This window comes from Marmota flaviventris, chromosome 9, assembly GCF_047511675.1.
Source record: "Marmota flaviventris isolate mMarFla1 chromosome 9, mMarFla1.hap1, whole genome shotgun sequence".
NCBI classification, from domain to species: Eukaryota; Metazoa; Chordata; class Mammalia; order Rodentia; family Sciuridae; genus Marmota; species Marmota flaviventris.
Window position 1 is genome coordinate 34,827,595 of NC_092506.1, and position 12,514 is coordinate 34,840,108.

Genomic DNA, 12,514 nt, shown 5'->3' on the forward strand with positions numbered 1-12,514 from the left:
GGTAGAAAGAGATCAAAGGGGGAACTAGGAACTAGGCAGAGGGGTACCATGAGCTTTGTAGGCAGAGGGAACAACTCATTTGTAATATCTGAAGGAAAATAGTACTACTGAGACATAGTTCAGAATATAGTAGGTATTTTATAGTTTGAAATATATTAAGAACATAGATATCATTTAAATGATCTTACCAAACAAAAACAAAATGGTTTGGAGTGGTTCCTTGTGGGACCCCCCCCCCTACTGTTGATTTTGGGGTGACTCCTGCTGCAGGTTCAGCCACATGGAACACAGAAGTTGGGTCGTGTTCTGCCACTGTGGTTTTACTTTGTATTTTCCTAATGATTTGCAGCAATTTTCTATATTCTTTATTAACCATCTCAACAACTTCTTTGGTAATATTTCTGTTCAAATCATTTAGCTATTTAAAAGAAATGGGTTGTTAGTTTTAAGAATTTTTTTATATAATCTGATATGTCTTTTATTGTATATATGATGTACAAATATTTTCTTCCAAAATTTGACTTAAATTTTTAATTATGTCTTATTTTTACCTTACCTTATTGAGGTATTGAGGTATAATGCATAAATTATAAAATGTGCTATTTAAAGTATATATTTCGTGGTTTCCAGTGCAGTCACAGTTTTGCACTCTTTGCCACTATGTAATTTCAGAAGGTTGTCCTCAATTCAGGAAGAAACCTGACTACTAACAGATGCACATTAGTATCTGCTCTCCCTTCTTTCTTCTGGGGTAAACACTAATTTACATTTGACTCTAGGGATGTGGCTATTTGGGATATTTCATATAATTGGAAGCATGTAATATATGACTTGGTATTTCTAGTGAAAGATTTGCCAATTTTGTCAACCTTTTCAAAGAACCAGATTCTGTTTTTGCTTTTTTTCCTCTATAGTTTTTTCTTTATTTCATTTATTTCTGCTTTAATCTTTATCATGCCTTCCTTCTTGCTTTGTTTTTTTTAATTTTTTTCCTATTTTCTAAAGATGAAGTGTTTGGTTATTGATTTGATATCTTATTTTTTAAATACAGGCATACAACTCTTTGTAGGAATATTGTTAGGACATTTTACTTTCTTTCCATCTTGAGGATCACTGCAATCATCTCTATGTATGTTCCTATGTATGACAGCAGAATGCATATAATTCACAATACACATATGGAGTACAATTTTTCATATCTCTGGTTGTATACAAAGTATATTCACACCATCTGTGTCTTCATACATGTACTTAGGGAAATGATGTCCATCTCATTCCACCATCTTCTTTATCCCCTTACCCCCTTTCTTCCCCTCCCTCCCCTTTGCCCTGTCTAGAGTTTGTCTAATCTTCCCATGCTCCCCCTCCCATCCACACTATGAATCAACCTCCTTATATCAGAGAAAACATTCAGCATTTGGTTTTAGGGGATTGGCTAACTTTACTTGGCATTACATTCTACAAGTCCATCCATTTACCTGCAAAATCCATGATTTTATTCTCTTTTATTGCTGAGTAATATTCCATTGTGTACATATACCATATTTTCTTCCAATCATTTACTGAAGGGCATCCAGGTTGGTTCCATAGTTTAGCAATTATGAATTGAGGTGCAATAAACATTGATGTGACTGCGTTCCTGTAGTTTGCTTTTTTTAAGTCCTTTGGATATAGACCGAGGAGTGGGAATAGCTGGGTTAAAAGGTGGTTCCATTCCCAGTTTTCCAAGGAATCTCCATACTGCTTTCCATATTGGCTGCACCATTTTGCAATCCCACCAGCAATGTATGAGTGTGCCTTTCCCTCCACATCCTCACCAAAGCTTATTGTTGTTGTATTCTGAATAGCTGCCATTTTGACTGGAGTGAGATAAAATCTTAGAATAATTTTCATTTTCATTTCTCTAATTGCTAGAAATGTTGAACTTTTTTTATATATTTGTTGATTGATTGTATATCATCTTCTGAGAAGTGTCTGTAAAGGTCCTTGGCCCATTTATTTATTGTTTTTTTTTTCTTTTTTTTTTTTTGGTGTTTAGCTTTTTGAGTTCTTTATGTACTCTAGAGATTAATGCTCTATCTGACGTGCAAGTGGTAAAAATTTAGTCCCAAGCTGTAGGGTCTCTATTCATCTCACTGATTGTTTCTTTTGCTGAGAAGAAGCTTTTTAGTTTGAATCCATCCCACTTATTAATTCTTGATTTAAATTCTTGCACTAAAGCAGTCTTATTAAGAAAGTTGGGGCCTAATCTGATATGATGGAGATTGGGGCCTACTTTTTATTCTAGTAGATGCAGAGTCTCTGGTTCAATTCATAGGTCCTTGATCCACTGTGAGTTAAGTTTTGTTCATGGTGAGAGATAGGGATTTGATTTCATTTTGTTGCATATGGATTTCCAGTTCTCTCAGCTCCATTTGTTGAAGAGGCTATTTTTTTTCTCTGATGTATGTTTTTGGTGCCTTTGTCTAATATAAGATAACTATAAATATGTGGGTTAGTCTCTGTGTCCTCTATTCTGTACCATTGATCTACCAGTCTATTTTGGTGCCTATTGGTAAATTGAGCTGCAATAAACATTGATGTGACTGTGTTCTATGGTGTTTTCATTACTATTGCTCTGTAGTATAGTTTAAGTTCTGGTATACAGATGCCACCTGCTTCACTCTTCCTGCTAAGGATTGCTTTAGCTATTCTGGGTCTCTTATTTTTCCAGATGAATTTTATGACTGCTTTTTTTATTTCTATGAGAAATGTCATTGGGATTTTGATTGGAATTGCATTAAATCTGTATAATGCTTTTGGAAGTATGGTTATTTTGACAATATTAATTCTGCCTATCCAAGAACTAGGGAGATCTTTCCATCTTGTAAGGCCTTCTTTAATTTCTTTCTTAAGTGTTCTGTAGTTTTCATAGTAGAGGTCTTTACCTCTTTTGTTAAGTTGATTTCCAAGTATTTTATTTTATTTTTTGATGCTATTATAAATGGGGTAGTTTTCCTCATTCTCTTTCAGAGGATTGGTCACTGATATACAGAAATACCTTTGATTTATGGGTGTTGATTTTGTATCCTGCTACTTTGCTGAATTCATTTACTACTTCTAGACGTTTTCTGGAGGAATTTTTGGGGTCTTCTAGTTATAGAATTACATCGTCAGCAAATAGTGCTAATTTAAGTTCTTCTTTTCCTATCTGTATAACTTTTATTTCTTTCATCTGTCTAATTGCTCTGCCCAGCATTTCAAGAACTATGTTAAATAGAAGTGGTGAAAGAGGGCATCCCTGTTCCAGTTTTTAGAGAGAATGCTTTCAATCTTTCTCCATTTAGAATGATGTTGGCCTGGGGCTTAGCATAGATAGCTTTTATGATGTTGAGATATGTTCCCGTTATCCATAGTTTTTTTAGTGTTTTGAACATGAAGGGATGTTGTATTTTGTTGAATGCTTTTCCTGCATCTGTTGAGATGATCATATTGGTTCTTATCTTTAAGTCTGTTGATGTGATGAATCACATTTATTGATTTCCATATGTTGAACCAACCTTGCATCCCTGGGATGAATCCCACTTGATTGTGGTGTACTATCTTTTTGATGTGTTTTTGTATTCAACTTGCCAGAATTTTATTGAGAATTTTTGTATCTATGTTCATTAGAGATATTGGTCTGAAGTTTTCTTTTTGTGAGGTGTCTTTGCCTGGTTTTGGAATCAGGGTGATATTGGTCTCATAGAATGAGTTTGGAAGTGCTCCCTCTTTTTCTATTTCCTGAAATAAATTGAAGAGTATTGGTATTAGTTCTTCTTTAAAGGTCTTGTAGAACTCGGCTGTGTATCCATCTGGTCCCAGGCTTTTCTTGGTTGGTAGGCTTCTGATGGCATCTTCTATTTTATTGCTTGAAACTGATCTCTTTAAAATGTGTATATCATCCTGATTCAATTTGGGCAAATCATATGACTCTAGAAATTTGTCAATACCTTCAATATTTTCTATTTTATTGGAAAGTTTTCAAAATAATTTCTAATTATCTTCTGTATTTCTGTAATGTTTGTTGTGATATTTCATTTTTCATTACATATGTTAGTAATTTGAGTTTTCTCTCTTATTCTCTTCGTTAACATGGCTAAGGGTTTGTCAATTTTATTTATTTTTTCAAAGAACCAAGTTTTTATTTTTTCTATGTTTCTTTATTTCAATTCATTGATTTCAGCTATGATTTTAATTATTTCCTGTCTTTTACAGCTTTTGGTGTAAATTAGTTCTTCTTTTTCTAATGTTAAGTCATTTATTTGTTGACTTTTTCTTCTTTTAAGGCATAAACTCCATGCAATGAACTTTCCTCTTAGAACTGCTTCACAGTGTCCTAGAGATTTTGATATGTTGTATCTGTGTTCTCATTCACCTCTAAGAATTTTTAATCTCCTCCTTGATGTCTTTTGCAACCCATTGTTCATTCAATAGCATATTATTTAGTCTCCAGGTGTTGGAGTAGCTTTTATTTTTTCATTGATTTCTAATTTCATTCCATTATCATCTGTTAGAATACAGGATAGTATCTCTACTTTTTTATATTTGCTAAGAGTTGCTTTGTGGCATAATTTATGGTTTATTTTAGTTTAGAGAAGGATCCATGTGCTGCTGAGAAGAAAGTGTATTCATTCATTGAAGGATGAAATATTCTATATATGTCAGTTAAGTCTAAGTTATTGATTGTATTATTGAGTTCTATAGTTTCTTTTTGTTTAATTATTTATTTTTTAGTTGTAGTTGGACACAATACCTTTATTATATTTATTTATTTTTATATGGTGCTGAGGATGGAACCCCAGGCCTTGAACATGCTAGGCAAGCACTCTATGCTAAGCCACAACCCCAGCCCAAGTTCAATAGTTTCTTTGTTCAGCTTTTGTTTGGAAGATCTATCCAGTGGTGAAAGAGGTGTGTTAAATTCACCCACAATTACTGTGTTGTGGTCTATTTGACTCTTGAACTTGAGAAGAATTTGTTTGATGAATGTAGATACTCCATGTTTGGGGCATGTAAATTCATTATTGTTATGCCTTGTTGATGAATGATTCCCTTAAGCAGTATGAAATGTCCTTTATCCCTTTTGATTAACTTTGGCTTGAAGTCTACTTTATCTGATATGAGGATGGAAACCTGTGCTTGCTTCTGCAATGCATGTGAATGGTATGATTTTTCCAAACTTTCACCTTCAGTCCGTGGATGTCTTTTCCTGTGAGATGAGTCTCTTGGAGGTAGCATATTGTTGTTTTTTTTTTTTTTTTAAATCCAATCTGTCAGTCTATGTCTTTTGGTTGGTGAGTTTAGATCATTAACATTCAGGGTTATTATTGAGACATAATTTGTATTTCCAGCCATTTTTGCTTATTTTTGATATTTAACTTGACTTGGTTTCTCCTTTGATTAGTTTTTCCTTTAGTGTAATACCTCCCTTTAATGATTCTTATTGTTGTTTTTCAATTCCTCTTCATGGAATAGTTTGCCAAGGATGTTCTATAGTGCAGTCTTTTGAGTTGTAAATGATTTTAACTTTGTTTTTCATGGAAGGTTTTTATTTCATCATCAAATCTAAAGCTTAATCTTGCAGGATATAAGATTCTTGGTTGGCATCCATTTTCTTTCAGAAATGTTTTGTGGTATGTTATGTTTTTGTTTTCTTTCATATAAAACATTTTAGAATTATCATGTAATTTCTTCTTCATCACATTGAATTTTTGTGAGTGTATTCTTTAATTTCCTCATATTTGTGAGTTTTCTGAATTTCCTTCTGTTATTAATTCCTAATTTATTCTTATTTTTGTTTAACATGTGGTGTAACCATGAAAATATTTCATGTGCTTTTGAGAAGAATTGAAAAATTTGTATTCTGCTATTGTTAGGTGGAGTGCTCTAAAGATATATGCATGATTTGTTTGAATTATAGTTTAGGTCAACTCTTCTGTTTCTTTCTTGATCCTTTGCCTTGTTGCTAACCCATTACTGATTATTGGTTATTAAATTGTTCTGTTGTTATTGTTGAAATGTATATTTCTTTCAGTGATGGCAAGTCTTACTTCTTGTATTTTGAGGTTCCTCTTGGGGGTATCTTTCTTTGTAATTATATATTTCCATGATGGGTTGACCCTTTTATACTTAGAATATGACCTTCATTGTATATGCTCATAATTTTTGTCATAAAATTTATTTTGTATCATATTAGTACTGCCACTCCAGTTCTCTTTTGGTAACTATTTGCTTTTTACTTTAAATTTATTTTTATCTTTATATTTAAAGTATATTTCTTGTACACTGTACATAATTACATATTTTATAAACTCCATTCTGCTAATCTGTTTTAATCAGTGTGTAGTCTATATTTATTTAATGTAATTACTGATAAAGTAAAATTTATACAGGCTATTTTACTACTTCTTTTCTATAGGTTTTGTTTCTATTTGTTTCTCTTTTTTTCCATGTTTACCTTCTTTGTATTAAGTAGATATTCTCTAGATATTGTTTTAATTACCTTATTTCTTTCATTGTATTTTTTGGATTTATTTTCCTAGTGGTTGCCCTGGGGTTCACCATGAACTTTTTAACTTAAAATATTTTTCTTTCGAATTAAAACTTACAACTTAATTTCAGTAGTATATATAAACCTTGTTCTCATGTAGCTACATTTCCTCCCCATTTATGCTTGCTATTCTCATCATATAACTTACATATTAGTACATTTTAAGCACATTGACACAGTTTTCTGTCTTCTAACTACATGGAAGAAAAGTGCTACAAACTAAATAAATTTGTATAGTTTTTTATATTCACTTATGTAATTGCTCTATTGCTCTCTTTCTTTCTTTGTTTTGACTTGGGTTGCTTTCTAATTTTCTTTCATTTTGACTAATGGACTTCCTTTAGTTTTTTTTTGTTGTTGTTGTTGTTTTTTTTTAGGGTAGATTGTCTAGGGATGTCACTTTTTGTTTAACTGGCAAAGTCTCAATATCTCCCAGATTATTGAGGGGATAGTTGCCAGATATAGAATTCTTAATTAATGCCCCCCCCCGACCTAGTACTTTAAACATGTCCTCCCACTTCCTTCTGTCTTTCATGGTTTATGATAAGATGTTCTTATGGTTGGATTTGAGGTGTCCACCAATGTGAAACAACGCAAGAAGGTGCAGAGAAGAAATGATTGGGTTATGAAAGCCATAATTAATCCCATGATAGGATTAATTGAGTGTTGGCTAAAGGCAGGTGGGGTGTGGCTGGAGGCATGGCTTTGGGGTGCATATTTTGTATCTGGCAAGTGGAGTGTCTCTCTCTGCTTCCTGATCATACATGTGAACCAATTTCCTCTGCCACACTCTTCTGCCATGATGTTCAGCCTCACCTTGAGCCCTGAGGAATGAAACCTGCTGTCTATGGATTGGGACCTCTGAAACTGTGATCCCCCAAATAAACTTTTCCTCCTCTAATATTGTTCTGGCCGGATCTTTTAGTCACAAGGGCAAAAAAGCTGACTAAAACAGATGTATTCTGTTAATGTTATTGAGAATACCTGTGTAGAAGAAATAGCTTTTGTGTGGGTGATTTTAAGAATTTCTTTTGTTTTTGACTTTTAGTAGGCAAATTATGATGTATCTAGGAGTGGATTTCTTTGAATTTTCCCACTTAAGGTCTGTGTTTCTTGGATCTATAGATTAATACTTTTCTTTGGGAAATTTGAGCCATTATTTCTTCAAATATTTTTTCCTGTTCCATTGTTCCATATTTCCTGTGAATCCTATTATACATATGGTCCCACAGGTTCTAAAGTCTTGCTTATTTTTCTCCATTTCTTTTCCTTTTTGTCCCAGACTGGATCATGTAAATTTACATTTATGTTCACTGTGGTGTTTTTTTTTTTTTTTAAGTTCAAATCTGTTGTTGATCCAGATGGTCACTTCAGAGTAGGTATTTTTCAACTATGGAATTTTATTTATTTATTTATTTTTATTGATTTCCTCTGTTTGGTGAGACACCATTCTCATGTTTCTCTTTAATTCTTTAGGTATGATTTTGTTTAGTTCCTTGAACATATTTGTAGTAGCTGACTTAAAATCTTTGTCTAGTAAGTTCAGTAACTGGCCCTTATCTGAAAGCTTTCTATTGATTACTTTTTTCCTATGTATGAACTATATTTTGCTGTTTCTTTTTATGTCTCATGATTTTATTTTTTTGAGACTGGACATCTTAAATAGCAACTTTGGAAACCCAGTCCTCCATTTCCCAGTGTGTGTTGTTGCTTTTGCTATTTAATGATTTTCTTAGATTAATTTTATGAGAACTATATTATTTATTGTATGTAATTTTGACCACTGTATGCATAGTCTGGCCACTGGAGTCTTTGCTTTAGATATCTTAGTAAACATAGATTTCCATAAGTTCCCATAACATGTTAGTCTCCAAACATCACCTAGGGTCTGCTATGCTTTTATGGACATCTGAGGTAGTTAGTTTAAAGCTTGATCTAAGCTTTTAATTCTTGTTGGAATAGAGCCTCAAAGTCCATCACTGGGGAGATTCTAGAGTCTTCTTGTTCCTGGACATGGACACAACTCTGCACATGTGTGTGGCCTTACAGATTCCCAGGAATACACTGAAGCTTTTAAAACCTCCTATGGTAATCTCATTACCCAATGTTTTTCTCTTAAGTATTTTCTTAGTCCAACCGGTGCTGCTTAATTGATATTAATAATTACCCTGGATTGTTTTTGAAAAATTATCTAGATATATGATTGCTTTTACGAAGTAAGCTTTGAATTAAGTCAAATAAACACAAATCCTGAGAAAGAAGCTATTCAGAGATTTTTCCACACAGATCAATTGGTAATGTTTTTGAAGAGATGGGGCTTTTGGCAAACTGTAAATCCATTTTTTCCTTCTCTGTCAGCTGCTGGTCTGCTAATTTTTGCAGCTCTCCTGGATATGAAACTATTGGTTTTCAAGGTTATTGCATATCCAGAGAAAGGGAAATAGGAATGAAATGAGTTTAAATGCCACAAAACTCACTGTCATACTGAAATTCTATTGTTGTTGTTGTTGTTTGTAGTGCTTTTTTTCTTTTTGCTTTTGTTTGCTTATTTGTTTGTGTTTGGTTTTTAATAAGCACTTCCCCCAAAGGGGAATGAGATACCTCTCTACCTTTCTGGCACCTGTGTGAAATATCTCTTATTGGCTATTTTTTTAGGCCTCAACCCTACATTCTGTTCTCAATTTTAGTTCTAGAGCATTGCAGCAATAACCTATTATGTGGGGATTAGATTCAAAATTTAATACCTATGCCAATTGATTAAAGCCAATTTTTTTTGAAAAATGTAATAGACTTTTGGCTTATTTGAGGTTCAAAAGTCAACAATGATTTTTAAAAAAATTGTTTTTGTATGTATCTAATTCCAGTAAATCAAATGCATGTATGGTGTGTGACTTGCTGAATTTCTGTAATCATGCTTGAAACTAAGTCTATTGTTATTTATTTAACAGAGAATATACTATCTAATAATCCATAAACTCCCTTAATTTCCTTTTTAAGAATTATTATTCTCGGCCTAAACAAAATATTCACTGTTCTCAATTTTGCAGAAGTCCTAAGGGTTCTAGACTTCAGTTGATGTGTGGCCATCAAGCTAGTCCATTATTGTATAGAACTAAGAAATGACTCTATTGTGCTAGCTTTGTTGCCAAACAGTTCTTCACAGCACAGTCTTCTCTGCCATAGCATTTGGACTTTATTTAATCCACGTATTTTCTGGGAACATTCCCAGGTCTTTGAACATGTAGAGTAAAAGCAGAGGATTCACATATTGATTCTTTGCCATTACAAATTTAATGGTAGGAAATCTGCCATCTGGCTCAGTTTTAGGCATCTCATGTTTGTTTCAGGAATGAGGAAGGCAGCTTGAAACAGTAATTGCAATTTTGAAAAGACCCCAACTCCCACTTTGTTAACAAGGAGTTGTGAACACTGGTGGTTCAAGACGGGCATATTGGCGCATAGCTATCATCTCAGCTATTCAGGGGGCTGAAGCAGGAGGATCTCAAGTTTGAGGCCAGCCGCAACTTAATAAGACTCTCAAAATAAAAATTTAGGGCTGGGGTTGTGGCTCAGAGGTAGAGCACTTGCCTAGCATGCAGGAGACATTGGATTGGATCCTCAGTACCACATAAAATAAAACAAAGATATTGTGTTCACCTATAACTAAAACATAAATTTTTTTTTCCCTTGGTGTGACAGGTTTATTTGTTCATTTTCAAGAAAGTGTCTGCCAAATACCCAAGTTTGGCAAATAATATCATTTGTCAGTCATCCTTTCAAATAAAAACAAAGAGTTTTATGTTAAAGCAGCTAGTTCAGTTTGCGATTCAAACAATCACACAAGGATTTTTCCTTTAATCATTAGATTTTGGTATACAGAAGATGTACTTTCTGGATATCTAATTTTTTTTAATAGTGGTGGTGATAAACCCAAGGTCTTGTGTGTTGCTAGGCAAGCACTCTACAAATGAGCTATGTTCCCAGCCCTGTATACTTCCTATTTTATCATACCAAATACTAAGAAGAAATGTACTCACAGGTCAAGATTTAATAAAATTAGTAATTTTTACTGCTTTATTTGTGCCATCTGACTTTTTTTTTTTTTTTTTTTTAATACTGGGAATCAAACACAGGAGCTCATGAATGCTAGGGAAGGGCTCTATCACTTAGCTACATCCTCAGCTCCCCTCCCCTCTTTTAACTGCAAATAAGTGATGGTGAGGAATGCAGGGACTACTAATACAGTGACTCCACTGCCTTGATTCACACCAGGACCCAGCAGTTCTAGCCACCATCAGTACAAATGTCAACATGATTAAAAGACCAAATAATATTTTAGGGTTATTATGAAAACAGTTCAACTTCATAGATCCCCTGAAGGGGTCTGAGGGTCTTCTAGGGGTGACTATGCCTTGAGAATTGCTATTATATACCATTCAGTTTAGAACTAAATCATAGACTAATTAAATTCTTTAATGTATGTGTCTTTCTTATCTCATTAATAGGGCTACTTCCTTAGAAATAAAATACATACGTGTATCTAAAAATTTTTTAAAATACAGGTCAGCTTATAATGAAAAACAACAGTCTTCTGCTTTGCCATTCCTCTGAAGCAAATATTGTTTTAATGAAAAAGCCCTTTATGATATAGAAATTTCAGGTGCTGAGGCTGTAGCTCAGTGGCAGAGCACTTGCCTACCATGAGTGATGCACTGGGTTCAATCCTTAGCACCACATGAAAAAAAAAAAAAAATGAGACAAATAAAGGCATGTCCCTGTGATACTACAATTTTTTTAAATATAGAAATTTCAAACATATAAAATAATCTGAATAGTATCATTAGCTTCCATAAACCTATTGCTCTTTTCAACAGTTATCTAACTATGGCTAAATCTTATTTCAGCTAATTATCTCCCTCCTTCAAAGAAACACTACAATAATACCATCATGCCAAAAATTATTTCTTAATGTCACCAGATATCCAGCCATGTTCAAATAGCTCCACTTGCCTCATAATTTTTCAATTATAATCAAGATTTAAATAAGAGCTATACATTACAATTGGTAATTGACATATTGTTTTATGTCTTATGTACTTCCTGCTTCTCTTTTTCCTTACAATTTACATAATGAAGAAACTAGGTCATTTAGTCAGAATTTTCCATTCGACTTTTTTTTTTTTTTTTTTAATGGTGCTGGGAATTGAACCCAGGGTCTTGTGCATGAAAGGCAAGCACTCTGTCAACCGAGATATATCCCAAGCCCCTCTCCATTAGATTTTGCTTATCACATTCCTATGATGTTGTTTAACATGTGCTTATGTCCCCTGTATTTCCTATAAATTGGAAGTTAGAGCTAGATTGGATTCAAATATTTGGGAAAGAATACTTTCTGATGATGTGCTTTTCTATCAGGAGGCATAAAGTGTGTGTGAGGAGGGAATAATTAGCTGAAATAAGATTTAGCCATAGTTAGATAACTGTTGAAAAGAGCAACAGGTTTATGGATGCTAATGATACTATTTAGATTATTTTATATGTTTCATAAAAGGTCTCCTTTTATGAAGTGAGCAGCCATTGATGATATCTGTCTTCATGCATTAATTCATTAACTAATTTGTTGCAAAATGGTTATATTCTCACATTCTCTCTCTTTCTTTTTTCTTTGTGGATACTGGGGATTGAACCCAGGTCCTCATGCATGCTAAGCATGGTGCTCTGCTACTGAACTACAGTGCCAGCCCCTCTGTCTCTTCTTTATTCATTGACAAAGATTCTTACGTAAAGAAAAACTTCCTCTCATTAACTATTTGGTTACCCCAGGGTGCAGTTTATATTGGAAAGGCAGAATACAGGCTTGATTCTTATCCTTTATTGACCAGTTTCCAAAATAATGATTTATTGCCTTAGCATTATCCAAAAGTAATCTGTAAGATTTGTTTT